At 40.3% G+C, this 18,940-nt stretch overlaps 1 pseudogene; it reads right to left on the bottom strand.

Annotated features, from left to right (window-relative positions):
* Positions 1-5,073: 5,073 nt before the first annotated feature.
* The window catches only part of LOC130844416 (microtubule-associated proteins 1A/1B light chain 3B-like), a 39,154-nt pseudogene continuing 25,287 nt past the window's right edge, over positions 5,074-18,940 (bottom strand).

Raw genomic sequence — 18,940 nt, 5'->3', positions numbered from 1 at the left:
ATCCCACATGCCACAGAGCAACTAAGACCATGAGCCACAACTATCGAGCCTTTGTTCTAGAGCCCATGAGCCACAACTATTGAGCCCACGTGCTACAACTACTGAAGCCCGCGTGCCTAGAGCCTGTGCTCTGCAACAAGAGAAGGCACTGCAATGAGGAGCCCATGCACCACAATAAAGAGTAGCCCCTGCTCGCCACAACTAGAGAAGGCCTGTGTGCAGCAACGAAGATGCAATGCAGCCAATAAATAAACAAGTAAATAAATAAATTTATTTAAAAAAGAGAGAGAGAAGAAAAAGACATATATAAAAAATCAATCACCACAAACTTAGTGGCTTAAAACAATACAAATTTATTACCTTACACTTCTGGAGGTAGAGGTCCAAAATGGGACCACAGGCCGGTGTTCCTTCTGGAAACCAGGGAAAAAATCTGTTTCCTTGCTTGGAAAAGCTTCTAGAGACCACTTGCTGTAATAACTACATTTTCTAGTTTCTGTATTTGACCCTCTGATATCTTGGGGCCTTGCCAACCCTGGAGGGATGTCCTTGCCAGGGCTAGTCAACTCCTGGAGGTATTATAGGACTCCTCTGCAAGCGCTCCTTTCATTTGCAAGCCAAACAATCCAGAGTCCACACCCCAACCACCTACTTGATCAGCTTTCACAAGCAGACCCATTATTCCCCTGCCCTAATCACTCCAGGGCCAGGTGCCAGACAACCAAGATGACACCTACATTTCAGAGCCTGATGAAATTACTCAAACTAGCCAAGCATAAACCTGCTGTCTTGCATTCATTCCCATGGAAACCACATAAAGGCTCCTGCCCATATTTTCCCCTCATTATTTGATCATGATGTGCTTTGATGTGGGTTTCATATTTCTGGCTCCTGGGGTTCAGTGAGATTCTTGGATCTAGTTATTTATAATTTTCATCAAATTTGGAAAAATTTTAGCCATTTATATATTTTTTAATTTACAGAAAGATTTTATTTATATGTTTGAGGATATTTCTTGGCTAGATGCTGTTTTTAAAAGAGTTTATTGTTTTTAAAGAAGTTTTAGATTCACAGCAAAATTGTAGGGCAGGTACAGAAATTTCCCATATATCCCCTGCCCCACATGTACAGTCTCCCCCATTACAGACATCCCCCAGCAGAGTGGTACTTCTCTTACAATCAATGGCCCTACATTGACACATCATTATCCCCCAAGACCATAGTTTACATCATGGGTCACTCCTGGCATTGCTATCACTTTTTCTAATATTTTTCAGTTTCTCACTTCTCCCCTTCTTTGGGGACTCCAATTACACATGTTTGGTCACTCTGTTAATTTTTTGAAATCTTTTTTCTCTTGTGTTTTATTTTGGATAGCTTCTAATGCTATGTCTTTTAGCTCACTAATATTTTCTTCTGAAAGGTCTAATCTGCTGCAATGGTCATCCGGTATATTTTTCAACTCAGTTATTGTAACTTTTGTCTCTAGAAGTTTGATTTGGGTCTTCTATGTCTCTACTTAGCATTTTCAATCTGTTCTCTAGCTTCTTGAACATATGGAATACAGTCAAAATAACTGTTTTAAAGTCCCTGCTCTTCATTCTATCTGTGTCATTTTGGAGTCAGTTTTTTTTTTAATTAAAATTTTTCTCTTTTGGCAATGTTGGGTCTTTGTTGCTGCACGTGGGCTTTCTCTAGTTGCTGTAAGCGGGAGCTACTCTTTGTTGCAGTGCATGGGCTTCTCATTGCAGTGGCTTCTCTTGTTGTGGGACACAGTTTCTAGGTGCATGGGCTTCAGTAGTTGCAGCACGTGGGCTCAGTAGTTGTGGCTCATGGACTTAGTTGCTCCACAGCATGCAGATCTTCCCAGACCAGGGATCGAACCTGTGTCCCCTGCATTGGCAGGTGGATTCTTAACCACTGTGCCACCAGAGAAGTCCCTTGGAGTCAGTTTTGATTCATTGATTCGTCTCCTTATTATGGGTTGTATTTTCCTGCTTCTATGCATATCTGGTAATTTTTTACTGGATGCTAGATATTGTGAATTTACCTCATAGGTTGTTGAATATTTTTGTATTCCTACAAATATTTGTAAGTTTTCTTCTGGGATGTGGTTAAGCTACCTGCAAACAGTCTGATCATTTTGGGGGCTTTGTTTTAAGATTTGTTCAGCAGAACCAGATCTGAGTTTAGTCTAGGATTAATTCCTCCCTATAGGGGCAAGGCCCCTCTTAGTACACTAACAAATGCCCTTTGAATTATAAGGTTTTTCCCTCTGACTTTGGGGAACAGGCACTGTGTGTTCTGCAAGGCACTGTTCTCTTTAATATTTAAGGTCACCCTTTCCCAATCCTTGGATGGTTTCCTCACATTTATATCCTAGGCAGTACTTTGCTGAATATTCAAGGGAGCCTCTGTAAGTCTCCAAGGTTCTTCCTGTGCAGCTCTCTCTTATCCAAAACTCTTGCTGTGTTGATTTTCTCAGGTTCTCAGCTCTGTCAAACTCAGAGAGACCACCAGCATTCCTGTTGCCCTGCTTGGCACCATGGCTTAGAACCTCTCTGAGGGCCATAAACTGGGCAATCATGGGGCTTCCCTCATTTTTTCCTGCTTCATGGGGATCATTGTCTTTTGTTGTCTGATGTTCAACGTCTTAAATGTTTTTGTTTCATGTATTTTGTCCATTTTTAAAAATTCAGTCCATAGAGTAAATCTGGCCACTGTTATTCCATTTCAAGCAGATTTAAGTCTATTTTAAATTCCCATTAGTTTTATATTGTCTTCTCTGTTTTCAGAGGCATCTGCCAAAAATTCCTTTGAATTCTTGTGATCCCTCTTTGAATAGTAAATCTAAATAGCTACCTATCTTTAAATACCTGGAAGATTACTCTAGAGTTATTATAATAGAAATTCATTTTTGTATGTCAATATCAAGCTTTCTTTTCAATAACAATGTTATTTTCTACCTTAAACTTACTCATATTTCAATTTTTCTCAAAACTTGCTGTGAAGCTACTCTTAGAGGTGAATCATGGAACTACCTAGTAAGGATGGAGAGCTAGGACTATGGCTTTGTTATTGTAAGAGAGTATCACTTTCATACTTCTTTATAAAGCAAAAGTGTTATTATCAATATTGTGATTGAATTTTCCATACTAGTGTTTTCAAAAATGAAGTAATGAGTAGTTTAGTATTTTTAAAATTCGCACAATAACGTACCAAAAAAGTATGCATCATTACTCTCCAGGATTCTTGAAGACCAAACAAATATAACAACAGTTCCCATTATTAGAATTGTGTAGGCTTATATTCCATTATTCTCCTCCACTATAGAAATGGTGTATCCTTCGTCTTTTTGGTAAAGTTTCAGGTTTTGGATTAATAAGGTACATTTAAGGATTGTCATGACTGAGCCACTACTGACTATGCCATGCTTTCTGATCCACCCCAGTGGAGGGTTCCAAGACCCCCTCGCAGCTACACTTGATGGCCCCCAGATCCATGCTCTCTTCCTCTCCTAGATGAGCTTCTGCCCCTTCCCCAAGGTGCACCTCTCATTTCACCCTTCCTTAGAAAGCCTGTCCCAATACTAAATCCACAAAACTTTTCCATTCTCTTGGCCTCAACTCAGCTTTTCCTCTGGAAACTCCACTGTGGTGGTTTTTTTTTTTTTTTTTTGACAGTTTTTAGTTGCACCTTTATTCACCTTAGTTCATTAAAAATGTACTTGTTTTAAAGATCCCATAAATAGAGTGACCACCCACTAATGTGGAATATAGTCACCCCTCTCAGCACGGTACTTTGTCTTTAAAAAACAGAGTTTCTTATATGAAGAATTTATATAATGTAAAAATATACGTATTAAAAGTTAGCCAGGGGGATAGGTGCATGCAGCGGGAAGAGTAGTTGATCAGAGTTGAAGACCCATGTGCAGTAATATTTTTCTTCCTCAACTACAGTAAATAACTCCACTAACAGATACAGGTTTTCCACATACATCTAAATACACAAGGGTCAATGGTGACCTGCTACGTGTACAGTCTCAAGTGGGTCCGTGATCCTTCTATGCTAGCTCTCACAAAAACAGTACATAGTAAACCCCATGCAGGTAGTAGGAAGCACTGGTTATTTACTGTAGTTGACTTTGAAAATGTTTAAGTTTTGACATTAATATCTGTGAACAATATGTTTTCTTTTGCTGTTTTCAAAATTGACATGCACAAGGAGTGGGGAATTTTGATGGTTGCTTGACCTAGCAGTGATAACTGAAATACTCTTAAAAATACTTTTTAATAACATAATTTAGTCACACACTTAACATAAAACATGGCGCATCTCCAGCTTTAAACCAAAGGTAGAGGAAGTGTATCTGAATTTTAATGCTTTTAGTTTCAGTATCCTATAGTTTTCTACGTTTGTCTCAAAGAATGAAACCCATGTAACTGCTTGTTTACTTACCAAAGCAGGCACTATTTTGGGCTCCTAAGAGAAAATTCAAAACAAAAATGTCATTCTCTTTCTCTGGGCCTTTTCAGGAACCTGACCAAAGTCATAACTCATTCAAGGTTCCTGTTGACCATGATGTTTTTCTGTGTTACTCTCTAGAGAACAAACCAAATGAGAACTTCGTAAGGAGAGCGCTGACTCGGAATACACTTATTAGCAATCAGGAACCCTGGGCAGCAGCTCAGTTTTCTTATTTCCTACACGCCCCCGTTCACCCTGCTTTTCACCAACTATGACGGCAGATGCATGGTGGTGGGGGCGGAGGTGGTGTTCGCTGTGCCTGACCATTCATGCTTAAAGATTCTCTTAAGGAGATTTCTCTAGTTGAGTAGAAACCCTCCTATAAAAAGTTGGCAGGTTCTGTGAACCTAGAGAGAAGACTTCATGTCTCTCTGAATGTTCAAATTGCAAGTTCCTTTTGAAGAAAAACATCAAAATAACTTGAAGGTGTATTTTATTTTGGAGGACCTGTGATTAGATAAACTGATCAATCCCAGTTGATAACATCCCTTTTTCATTCCTTGGTAAGGGTTTAAAAAATTCTAGAACAGGCACATTTGTCTAGTCTTACACAGACAATTTCATTCCCAAAGTCTCCTGAGAGGCGTATGCCATATACAGGAATCCATCTTCATCCTTTTCTCTTTCAAACACTTCACACATCGGTGTGGACACACTCACCATACTCTGTCCATTCTCTAGCAGGGAGAAGCCTTGACTAGTATTGAACTGTAAGCGCCTTCTGATTAGTTTGAGTTAATTAGATCATGTTGACATGATCAGGCACCAGGAACTTTGTTTTATCCAGGACTGGAAGCTGCTTCTCACCTTTGTATCGTTCTTTTATTACCAGGATTTTGGTAGGATGCCACTCTCAGATAAGTTGGACAGCTGTTACTCTTTGTTGGAAGGTTCAGGGCTGTTTGAAAACTTTCTCTGATGGCACGACAGGCTGGGCGGGAGGGAGGTGGAGGGTTCCAGCAGCTCCAGAAGGCTGCAGGGACAGCTCTGCCTTTGGCGAAAGAGACTTCTCTTGTGTCCCCTTAGACCACAGTCACCCTACTGCTTTAGAGTCTTTGTTTTTTTGCATCTGGAGAGGCAATTCTCATTTTAGTGTGCATCAAAATCACCTGAAAAGCTTGCGAAAACAGAGTGCCTGGCCTCACTCCCAGAGCATCTAGGGTCCAAGAGCTTCTGTCATGTGCTCAGTTGGTGGTGCTGCTTTTGGTCCAAAGAAACACTTTGAGAACCAGAGGTCTGGAGTAGACCCACGGTCTAGGCCCCTCGGAAGCAGGTCTGTGTCCACCAGTCTTTCATTCCACACAGTATCCAACACAGTGACTTGCAGAGAGCTGTTCAATAGTATGGCTTCATTAGTATTGAATTTCTGGATTTAAAAGGTGTGTCATAGAAATGTCCTATCCATCAGTGTTCTAAGGCATAATCAGAGATGCAGTGAAGAACCCACAAGAGGTGAAAGGGAGCTCGTTGTGTGTTCCTAAGTCAGCCTGCATCATCGGTGAATAAAACCAATGGGGAAAGTATAAAGCTGGGTAATTTTCAATGTCGTTAACAGGCATCAAGTTGTTAGATTAATTATTTTAGTTATTATACAAAAAAGTTATTTTTTTACCATAGCTTGTTTCTAAGTGATTAATAGTTTCAGCATGAGTGATTTATTAATTACTACTGGGAAAACCAATACAATTAATGCTCAGCTAAAAAGTGTCAGACACAGAAGTTAAAACAACAGAGATAGCCATGAGATGGGCAGTGGGAAAGGGGGTGCCTGGCTTTTAGTCCCAGCTGCGTCCTTGATGCCCGTGTGGACTTGGGTGCTCAGTTTCTTTCTCTGTAGAACGGGTACCAAAATAATCCTGTCTGCTTTCAAGAGTCAAGTCTTCAAAACAGCACCTGGCACACAGTAAGTGTTTGTTAAACAAAACAAAACAAAACAAAACAAAACACTAGTAGAGAAATGTAAATTGGTGCAGCCACTATGGAAAACAGTATAGAGATTCCTCAAAGAACTAAAAATAGAGCTACCATATGATCCATCAGTTCCACTTCTGGGTATTTATTCAAAAAAAAAGAAAAAAAGAAAACAAGATCTCAAAGAGATGTCTGTACCCCCATGTTCATTGCAGCATTATTCACAATAGCCAAGATATAGAAACACCCTAAGTGACCTCAATGGATAAATGAATAAAGAAAATGTGGTGTCTGGGCTTCCTAGGTGGCACAGTGGTTAAGAATCTGCCTGCCAATGCAGGGGACATGGGTTCGATCCCAGCTCTAGGAAGATCCCACATGCCGCGGAGGAACTAAGCCCATGTGCCACAGCTATTGAGCCCATATGCCGCAGCTACTGAAGCCCACGTGCCTAAAGCCCATGCTCCACAACAAGAGAAGCCACCGCAATGAGGAGCCCACCCACCACAATGAAGAGTAGCCCCCGCTCAATGCAACTTAACAAAGCCTGTGCGCAGCAACAGAGACCCAACACAGCCAATAAATAAATAAATACATTAATTAATTAATTAAAAAAAGAAGAAAATGTGGTGTCTATCTACAACGGAATATTATTCGGCCATAAAAACAAGGAAATCCTGCCATTTGCAACAACATAGATTGATCTTCAGGGTGTTATGCTAAGTGAAATAAGTCAGACAGACAAAGACAAATACTGTAAGGATCTCACCTGTATATAGAATCTAAAACAGTAACAACATCAACAACAAAACAAAACAAAAACCAAATTCATAGAAACAGAGAAATGGGGGTGGGTGAAATGGTGAGGGAGTCAAAAGGTTCAAACTTCCAGTTATGAAATAAATAAGTCCTGGGGGTGTAATGTACAGCACGGTGACTATAGTTAATACTACTTTATTGTATATTTGAAAGTTGTTAAGACAGTAGATCTTCAAAGCTCTCATTAAAAAATGATAATAAAATTTTTAAAAACTACTATGGAATCTTCTCAGGTTAGTCTATGCCTTCAGTGATCACATTTTTCCACCTGAAATTTAGAACAGGAGTGATAGATACTCAGGCCACTACTGGCAATAAGAGGCTTTCGGAAGATCTGTGATTCCCCAAACAGTGCTAGGGGTTATAAGAGCCACAGGCAGTGTATTGTATAGAAAGAAAGTTCTGGACACCCCAGGTTGTCTGGTGTTCATATTTGTGTATTCCCAGCCCCTCTCTGCCATTTCCCCCAAATAGCCTGCATCTCCAAGAAAGGAGAGAGAACGAGAACAGACAAAGTAAAACTCATGTCTTCATCAGCTTTTTCAGTCATGATGTGGATAGACTGTTGTGGAATGGAAGTAATTTCACGGTAATGATCCTCACTGGAACCCAGGAGAGTCTACATCTCGGATCTGAAGTTTTTGGGTAGGGGCTAGTGTATACAAACAGAATGACCAACGGAAACCCAACCAACACACAGGCAATCTCTTGGTAATGTTCTTCCTCTTATAACATGTTAATGTTTCCACTGAGAGCCCTGGAATTTACTGTAAATTTTTGCCTTTGCTTCTTATAGCAGCAAAGGGGGGCACTTACAAGTAAGGGACTCATAAAGTGCAAAAATCACTCGGAGATGGTGTTTATCCAGCTGGACTTCTGCAGTGAGAAGCACACCTCAATAATACAACTAAAGGCAAGGAGCCAGTCCCAAACTATGGATGCAAAGATTGGACAAAGGGAACAGAAAGGGAGAAGATCATGTGTCAGACTGCTAGCCTTCCTGCTACTTCTCACATCCAGTAGTGTTATTTCTACCCACTAGGGCATGGAGAAGGCAGCCTGTCCTCACAAGAAACTCCAGGAACTCCCCACACCATTCTTTCCTCTTCCCGCTCCAGCACATGCTCTATCTTTCCTTCCTTCCTCCCTCCTTCCCTCCCTTCCTCTCCATTCTTCCCTACCTCCCTCCCTCCTTTCCTTCCTTCCTTCCTTAAGCAGGTCAAATCCAAGCATGTGTTCTTTCTTCAGACTTTCTGTTATAGAGATTTTCAAACATGCACAAAAGGAACAAGAAGCACGTAACAAACCCCTAGGTAGCTATCACCTGCTTCAGATATATCATCTTTGTGCCAGCCTTGCTCCCCCAGCTCTCTACCCCAGCTCTCCACCCCAACTCCACCTGCCACCCAGTGTTTTCCTGCAGCATTTTAAAGCAGATCCCAAAATGTCACTCTTAAATACGTCACTGTGACTCTCTAAAACAAAAGTACTCTTAAAAAACCTAACCACAAAATACATTATCATACTTTTCAAAATTAGCAGTAATTCCTTGACATCGTCTAATAAACAGTTTATTTTTAAATTTCTCAAAAACATATTTTTATAGTCATTTTGTTCAGATAGGCTCCAATCAAAGTCTACATGGTGCATTTGGCTGAGAAGTTTCTCAAGCTCTTTCATCATGTGATACTTCCCTTCTTTCTTTTTTCATGCCTGGTGTCTGGCCTGCTCAGTTTCCCAGTTTAGGTCTTGCTGAATTGCATCCTCACAAAAGTTGTCAAAAGTTCAGAAAGAAAGAAAAAAAAAAAAACCAGAAGTAAAACCAATGACTCCCTGAAGTAGTAATTAGTAAAAGTTTACTGTGCAGAGACCAAAAAGACAGTTTTCAAACTGGAAGCTCTCAAACCAAAACATGAACGAGGCTCGGAGATATATTGTTTTAAAGCAGCTTATATAGTGTGAAGGCAGTTCTGTTTATTTTTCAGAGTAATTTTAATTGATTAGAATTTTAGAATTTTCTTAAATGAAAGGGAATTGGTTAGTGGTTACCTCATATCAATTTAGGGGAACAGTTTAAGTTTTGCTTATGATTTTCAGAGGTATAAGTAACAAGTGACCCAGGTCAAGTTAGCTTCACTTGTCCTGCAAAATCAGCTAAATTAAGCTTTGCTTGTATGACTAAATTGGTTTTGTCTGCTCAGGGAATTTTCAAGTCTGGTCTCTGTTTGTGTTTGATTTGAGTACCATGTAACTAACACATTCCTTTGCTCCCATAGTTCCTATAAGCTAGTGTTTGGATTTGGAGGCTTGTTTAGACTGGGGTTTGAACTTTTTCATGTGAATAGTCCATAAGTGGTGCTGGTAGTCCCTTTTGTACCCCTAATATCGTGTTACCCCAGGTTTAGTGAATTTGAGATTAATCAGTAGTAAGTTGAGGTGCTGTCATCCTGATCCACTCATCAACGGTTTCCTATCAACCTCATGTTATTAACATTTATTTATCGCCCAGATCTGTCTCTTTCATTAGTGATTGCAAAATGGTGGAATTCTATTTTGATTTTTTGTTCTGCATTTATTAGCTAAAGTTCTTCTATAACTATTTGGTTAACCTGAGATACAGTTTGTAGAGGGATGGTGGAATAAATACATGATGCTTTCTCTGTGAATTTTCAGAATAATTGGGAACCTACAAGGAAATCAATAAGACTTTCTCTTTTATTGTTATGCTTATAAATGCATAGAACTTTATGTGTCCATTTTATTTCAATACATTTTAGTCATTTATTGTCTGTGGTGCATCAGTTGTCCCATCTTTTGCCTGTAGGGGCTCCTCCAGGTTGGCTCCTGGACACAGCTCTTTTGGTCTTTGGCAACATCCCTATTTTTGGCCACAATACGATGTCCCAGGATCATCCTGTACTGTACCTGCCCCACAACAGCCATTTCTCCAGGACTCCTGGTGCCCTTTAGTGAAAAATAGCATTTGGAGACCATAGTCTGGGAACTGGGTGTGGAGAGTATGTGCATGTGCTTGTTGAGACTGTCTTGTCTTTGAATCTAGGCTCCTTCTGTGAAGTTGTTGCTGTTTTTAAGATCACATTATGAGCTTATACTTACTCAAGTCAAAGTAAGTTTATAGGGTTTTACTTAAGCCAGATTATAAGGATGCATTCCTTTTCTTATGTTGAAAATCTTAGTTTCTAAGGAATTTTACGTAATTATTTATTTGCTCAATCTTGATCCCTCTCTCTCTGTGTATGTGTGTGTGTATACACATGTACATATATACATTTATATGTATATTTGTTTATGTGGATAGTTCAAATAACAATGTCAGTATTACTATTAAAAGTAAAAATGTATGATGAAAGAAAACTTTGTGAACTGAATAGCAAGAAGCCATAGTGATGACAACTCACCTGAAGAGCATTGAAGACTTTTTGGGAGGAGTTTCAATGACAATGACAAAATCAAGAAGATTTAGTTTAAAAGAGGGTTTAGGTGTATGTACTTGCCTGACTGTGAGATTGCTCTGAAACTAAAACTCTGAAACCATGTTCTTAGAGGAGTCTCACCACTAAGGATGTTTAACAATAGACAGTTATTGGCATCCAGGGTCTTAGGTAAGAAGTAATGGAAAGATCTTTTCATCTACTTTACACTTCTAGGAGGATTTACAGAGAATATGTTGACTGTCTTGATTTTAACTCCTATTTGTAGGTCTGTAACTCCTTCCTTTTGACTTGGACCTAGGGGTGGCATGAAAGAAGTGAAACTGAAAAAATGATTGTAACTTTTACAATTTCCCTCACTTTTCTCTAAGCTTCTTCACTTCTCTCAAACTCAGCATGAGTTATCTTTAGAGATTATCAGCCTAATAATCACAGTAAAAAGTCAAGCCAATTCATACTCTTGCTTTTTAAGACCTTCCCCGGAGATGTTCTGTTTATTTTCCCTCCTGCCAGCTATGTTTCATCTTACCCTGATGTTGTTCACAATATGCCCAAGGTCTCATGTCCAGGAAAAGGGAATTCACTCTGGCATACTCAATTATATTTAAAGTGAATAGCCCAGGACTTCCCTGGTGGTCCAGAGGGTAAAACTCCACGTTCCCAAGGGGGGGGGGGGGGCAGGTTTGATCCCTGGTCAGGGAACTAGATCCCACATGTCGCAACTAAGAGCCTGCATGCCACAACTAAAGATCTTGCGTGCCACAATAAGATTCCACGTGCTGCAACTAAGACCCAGCACAGCCTAAATAAATAAATAAATAAATAAAGTGTTTTTAATAAACAAAGTGAATACCCTTGACTTGTTTAGGAATTAAGTTTATAATGATATATTTTACTGTCTGTTGCTTAATAAATAGAATGACTTGCACTTAATTATAAGCACTGACAACTACTCTTAGAAAATATTAATTCATTGTTTAAAAAGGTGTTTTGGAGTATTGGCTATGGCATTAATCCTGAATTTTCCCAGTGATGATGATGCAATCACATGTTTGCAGCTCACTTGAAGTGGCCTCAGTTCTCAGTGTTTGGGTCTGTGCTACTTGTTTTGGGGAAACATGGAGAAAACCAGGCAGGAGAAGTTCATTTTTCAGAGTTAATAATATGCCTGCCTGCACGCTTCTTTCATTTAATTCCCCACAGTACCACAGTCCCAGGGGTAGAATTCTATCCTAAAGTGGGGAATTGAAAAACATGAAATGATTTGCTCAAGGTCATAGCTAATAGGTGAAAAGCAAGTTTTAATCCTGCCTTTATCTTGCACGTACATGTCCCTGAACCCCAGCTGCCTTTCCCTAAACCTGGCAGGAGAAACTGATCTGAGTTGGACCTTAAAGTAAGAGGAGCCAGTTAAGGAGTGGGGGCGTGGGATCAGGGGGTGCACGGCAGGCATGTCTGTCCCTATTGCCAACACAGCATCTCACTCAGAGTCAGGTTCAAATGTGTTTACTTAATCAAAGCAGCTGATGAAAGCCAGATTCTCAGGACTTCATATACAAATCTATTATTCTCAACTGAGAGGCCCCAGATTTTATTAATATACTCTGTATGTTGTAAAAGTTTTATCTTATGACCTTTGCCAATTTTGATCAGCTCAACCTAGCTCTAGTCCTTTCTGTCTCATCTTTTTCTCATAAAAGGAAATTAAAGCAAGAAAAAGTTCTTTAAAGGTTTAACATTTCTTAAATTGTGAGAATCTTAAACTAAATATATGAAGTTAGTAGTTTACTCAAACAATTTAGACTCTTATTTGGAAACTGACCTCTTCCATGCCTGTGCTTGTCATCTTCTGTGATGAATGCTCTCTGTTCACTTTCAAAACTTACTAACCTGCCAAAGATTTATTTGCTCAGAAGTTAGTATGTGTGGGAGAGTAGCATGTTCTTTTTGGTTTAGTCATGTATAAATATTTTTTAAGTGGGATACATATTTTTTAAAAATATATATATGTATCTTTTTAAAATATATATGTATATCTTTAGCAAACCTGGGATTGAAATCTATGGGTTCATTTCTCCCTTTATTTTTCCTATACCTTTAAAAAATTCCCCTTTAGAAGTTGAAGCAGGAGAAAGGTAGGGCCCAGTGTCACACAGAAACAGCAGCTTCTTGAGACAAGATTTATGTATTCAGGGCACCAAACAGGCTCATGGCTGCCTGTTAGAAGGAGCTGGAATCCCTCTGCACCAGGGTCCTAGGTGGAAGTCATCAGCATGCATGTGAGTTTCACCAACAGGAACCCAGAGCCAGGTCATTAACCCGTGGTCTGACTGTGAGCCATGTATCTGTGGGTCAGGGTGAAATTGTTTCACAGGGAGACAACCATGCCTTGGGACACACAAGAAGTAAAATTCCCACAGAAGATGAGCTCACACACAAGAATTACAAAGCCTATGAGAAAGTCCAGTGTTATGAAAAATAGTCAGGTCTGCTGTATACTGCTTACATAATTATAGATTGTGCACCACACAATTATAGGTGTGTCATTCGCATTGACCACAATCTCTCTCTCTCTCTCACACACACACACACACACAGTGCAAAACCTTAGAATAAATATTCTAGGGCAATCTGACAAAGATTAAATCCTCAGGCTGATAAAAGAGGGAATTGCATCCATGAAACAAGAACATTCAAAATAAAAACATGCCACTATGGCAAAAGAACAGGTGATTATGAGAAAAATTCAGATATCTTGATAATTAAAAGCATCAGAATACAGATTTAATACAGGACCTATCCACCAAGCAAGAGATTTAGTAAATTAAAACAGAAAACCAGTCCAGAGGGAGCAAGGCCCTGACAACACCTTAATTTTGATCTGGTGAAACTGATTTTGGGTTTCAGGCCTCCAAAACTGTGAAAACAAATTTCAATTGTTTAAGCCACAGAGTTTGTAATAATTTGGTACAGAAACCACAGAAAAATAAAATACTAGACAAAGATGGAGCATTTTGAGCATCATCAAAATAATAATTGTAGTGAATCACAGCATATAGATAGTGTTTTAAAATAATTCGTGAGTTCAGAATGATACCAACACCCTCCTATACACATAAACTCATTTGTCACTAGGTAACCAATTCATTGTACTGAAAACTGAAATAAAGGGAAATAACTATACTTCAGAGTAACAATACAGTTGATGAGGAAAAACTTTATTTGGTGGAAAATTTTTAAAAAAGGATTTGTAGAATTAAGATTTTGTAATTTGTTATGAAATAATAGACTTACACAATGATCATGAATGGCTTCTAAAACCATTAAGTGAAAAGGTTATGAGAAATTTGTAATCAGGCTGACAACTTCCAGACCCCACAGTTCAATTTCAACATTAAAAACAAAAGAACAAACAGATATATGTACCTCTTGGTATGATGCAATAGTAAAGAAAAATACCAACTATGAAATTTTCTTGAAAAAATTTCAAATCTAAATCTGATCAAACTTCTAGATTTAACTACCAGTTTACAAGAAATATTGGGGACAGGGACATATGTTAAATAATACTGCTGGGATGTTACCAGCAGAATCCAAAATACAGGAAACTGTAGAGGAAAAAGACCTAGTCTGTTCAATGAATAAATTGCAAAAAAGACAGAAGAAAGAATCTATAATTAAAAGCAATTTAAGAGATTTACTAAACCCAATGGTACTGATTCAAATAACCCAACTATAGAACATACTTATGACACAGCAGCAGAAATTAAAAATGGATTTGGCATTTGATTAAATTAAGGAATTATTCTCACTATTTTAGGCACCATATAGTTGGTTGTGTTTTAGAAATGATACCTATTACCTATCCTAATTGAGAGATATAAACTGAAGAATAAATAAATAATGTGATATTTTGAAGTTATTTCAAAATAGTCCAGTTTGGGTTGGAAAGTTAATGAGAGTGCAAATAAAATGAGATTGGTCAGAGGCTGATAATTGTTGCATTTCGGAGATGGGCATATGGGAGTTTCATTATACAATTCACTACTTTTGTATATGTTTGAAGATTTCCATATTAAAGGTTTCTTTAAAAAAATTTTTTTAAAGTTTCTTTCCTAAGAAAACCTCCCAGATCAGAGCAGAGATAAATGGAAATTAGAAAAAATAAAGTTTATATATATATATATATTTAAAGAAGTATCTGAATGAAAGAATAAAGCTGTATTATTTAGGGTTCTCCGGAGAAATAGAAGCAGTCAGAGGCAGATAGATGATAGATAGATACAGATACAGATATAGTTATAAAGGAGATTTAGTATGAGGACTTGGCTCCCTTGGTTACGGAGGCTGAGAAGTCCTGAGATCTGCTGTCGGCAAACTGGAGACCCAGGAAAGCCAGTGGTGAAATTCAGAGTCTGAGGGCTTGAGAGCCAGGGAGCTGACGGTGTACATCCCAGTCTGATGGCAGGAAAAAATGAAATGAGATGTCCCAGCTCAACGGTGAGGCAGGGAAAAGGGGAAATCCTCCTTCCTCCACCTTTTGTTCTATTTAGGCCCCCAATGGATTGGATGGTGCCCACCCACTCCGGGGAGGGCAGTCAGCTTCACTGAGTCCATCGATTCAAATGCTAATCTCCTCTAGAAACACCCTCACAGACACACCCCAAAATACTGTTTAATCAGGGCACCCCATTACCTGCCAAGTTTACACATAATTAACCATCACAGAAGTGAATGTTGGAGAGGTGATAATTGAAGAGATGAAAGATTTTTCCAAAATTGAAGGACATGAGTCCTTACATTGAAAATTCTACCTAATGTTGAATAAATAGCAAATTCCTAACCAGACGCATCATAGTAAAACTCCAGAACTTTAACGATAACAAAAAATCCTGAAAGATAGCCAGAGAGGGAAAAATTCACAGATAAATAAAAAGAAAGCAGATCATTTGTTACCTAGGGGAAGGGAGGTAGGGGAAATGCAAAATACAGTGACAGAGTGCAAAATGGTAGGGCCACACTTGAAAAACAGCCTGGAAGTTTCTTGTGAAGGTAAACATAGAGCTACCATCAATCCCAGTCCCTGGTAATTACCCAAGAGAAATGAAAATGTGTGTTCACACAAAACTTTTGCCCAAATAATCATAATAGCTTTATTTATAACCATCAAGAACTGGAAACAATGCAAATGCCCTTCAAGAGGTGAATAGATAAACTGTTTTCTATCCATAAGGTGGGAATACTACTCAGCAACAAATAAGAACGAACTATCAATACAGGTAACACCACCAGTGAATCCCTAAAGTGCTATGCCAAGTGAAAGAAGCCAGTCTCAAAAGGTTACATTCTACATGATCCATTATATGTGACTTGGAAAGGCAAACCCACAAGGAATGGAGAAGTGAGTAGAGTTCCTAGGGGCCCAGGAGGAGGAGGGTGTGACTTCAAAGGATCAACACTCGGGAGTTTTTTCCTTAGATGATGGAGCTATTTTATATCCTGATTGTGGTGGTGCTTACACAAATATATGCACGAGTTAAAAGTCATAGAAGTATAGACCCGAAAAAAGATCACTAGGTAAATTTTAAAATTTAATTAATTTTTAAAATTAATGCATCTCAAGTATGTGTGGCAACGAAAGGACAGTATTGGATAATGAGACAAAATTGGTAATTGATCGTCTTTCCCTTAATGACTTAGAAGTCACCAACCAACTGATGGCCAAGCCAATATCAAAGCATTGGCCTGGGCAGGAGCGAGCATAGTTTTCTGAAAATTGTATTTTCGTAAATATTCTCCACACTAAGTACAAGCTGTAGATAGAAATACTTTTTGTGTCCTCTAAAGCTCTCAAGCAGACGTGGCAATTTGAGGTGACAATTTTTATTAAAAATTATTATTAAATGATAACAAGGAAATGATAACATTTCCAGCAATGTTCTTCAAATGATATTATCAAGGAAGATTCAATTAAGTGAAATGGAAATATATGGAAGCATATTAAAAGCTATGGCAATACCTTTAAACATGAAAACCTAGGATTTGAGAGATATACTTTGTACCTGAAATTGCATCTGAGGAAAGACCAAATTTGCATAGTATTTCAAGACAAACGAAGTTTGCCACAGTTCATGGCATTACTGTTATAGCTTCAGTTTGGAAACAGTTAACAAAATTTTGTCAAACTGACAGATGTTTCTAAGATGATAGCTTTTATTTGTCTGTTTTTCACCACCAAAGGCCTAGCTGAGGGCATTTCTCACCCAGCCCCCTCCACGAGCAGATTGGGGGCCAGGGCGTAGTAAAACCAAGGTCGGTACTGCCTTTTCCTCCCTGGCTTCATGTCCTAGGATAGATGGGGCTGGTTTGGAGCCAAAGCTCCTGGTCTGTAACGGAATAATCACAGGTTTCTCCGTGTTTGGGATCAATGTGTTTATGACACAAAATCACTGAACTGCCGTGTCTGTTGGGTTGAGAAAATGAAGTCTGTTTCTTTATAAGAGACAATTTGTTCCTGTCCATCATGTGCTCTCCAGCAGCATCGAAGTCAATTGCAGGGAGAGCTGCCTTTTATCCCTGAAAAATGGCTCCTGATGGAAAAGAGACGTTCAGAACCGGGGTATAAGCAGCGCTCCCCACCTTTACCTGCTGACCAGACACTCACAGAATCTGGAAGGAGAACGGCACTTGAGAAGAAATTGTCTGCAGTGAACCAACGGACTCATTCAACTAATAGAATTGCCAGGGTGGGCTGGGCGTGAGGGGGCATGACATACCAAGAGAACGATCAGTGCTAAGCACTGGTGGCACAGTTGGTGGCTGTTCACCCCAGCAAACCTGCTCCTCAGGTGAAAGCCGAGTCGGCTTCCTCAGTTACAGGTGAGCCGCTCAGGTCTGGAGAGGGGACCCAATTTACCAAGTCAAAGAGCTGGTGGGGAGCAGAGCCGTGGCCCGCACTCAGGCTCCAGACCCAGGGCTGATCGTGCTGACCCGAGAGTGGGCACAGGTGGGCGTCTCAGGGCAGCCGCGGAGGGCTAGCTCAGCGGTCGCCCTCTGGGCCCCTGTTGGTTCACACTGGGTCCTTCCCAGGATTGAAATCAAGATGGGTCTCTTCCCATTTACACATGAGCTGGAAGTACGGAAGCGTGCAGAGGGAGACCAGAGCTGGGAAGGGATGGAGGTGCGTCACATGCACTCAGCTGGGATCAGTGGCCGGTGGGGTGCAGGGGGCGAGGGGGGCGGGGAGGGTGGAACAGGGCTTTCTCTGTCTCAGACGCAGCTGTACAACCCAAACTTTCTACCAGCTGCAGTAGTGGTGCTCTGACTGTTAGTGACCGCAGCAGACACTGACCCCTTTGTCAGAGTAGCTCCTAGGAGGACCGAATCAAGAGAAAAGTCACATTTCCTCTAAATCATTTTCTTCCAGGGCAGTGCTACCCCAGTCTGTCTCCTGTCACACCCCCAATGCCCCAGTGAGGCTCTGTCTGAGGTATAGTCCCTGCCCATCAAATGGAAGGCAGCAACTTCGTGAGGTCTTGCCTTGGGCTGGCTGTTTAGACACAAAGCATCAGGCAGTTGGCATGAAGTAGGACACAGAAGCAGAGCTACGCCACCAGCGCCTGTCAAGTCTCCTCAGGGGCAGATTCAGATTGGAGGACACTGCAAAGGCTGGTCAGGTGCCACACGTGGCCTGCTTCCTCCCTCCATGGGATGATACCCACAGGCCTGCTAACTGAAGATTTTTACCGGAAAGGAATGCACTAGAGACTTGTTCCTGGCATGGGCCCTGAGCCCACACCTCCACACATCTGCTCATTGTAACAGAGGTCTCTGGGAAGGTTCACAGATTTCATTAAACATGACCCATTAAAAAGGATGTTTGAATTTCTTTGGCCTTTCCTCTGTTTCTAGAGTTGACATGGGGTAGAGCAGTGGACGGAGCTGTACTGAATGGGCTTCCTGGATCGATAGCGGGGAGAAGGTTTACCCAGTAGATGGCCAGGTGCCCGGGAGCATACAGGCTGTGCCCCCCATCCTCCACACCTGTGGGCGCAGTGCATGTGCCTCCTTTACAAGCACAGGAACCACCACCAACTGAGTTAGGAATAGGGACCGGTTTGGAGCATTCCAGACCCTCCACAGAAGGCTGGAAAACCAGGATCAGAAACCTTGTGGGGACCAGGGCACCAAGAGTGAGTCCCTTTTGGGATGCTTGGACCCCAACCCCTCTT

The sequence above is a fragment of the Hippopotamus amphibius genome, chromosome 2 (genome assembly GCF_030028045.1).
Source record: "Hippopotamus amphibius kiboko isolate mHipAmp2 chromosome 2, mHipAmp2.hap2, whole genome shotgun sequence".
Classification (NCBI taxonomy): Eukaryota; Metazoa; Chordata; class Mammalia; order Artiodactyla; family Hippopotamidae; genus Hippopotamus; species Hippopotamus amphibius.
This window is presented reverse-complemented; position numbering and strand designations above follow the sequence as displayed.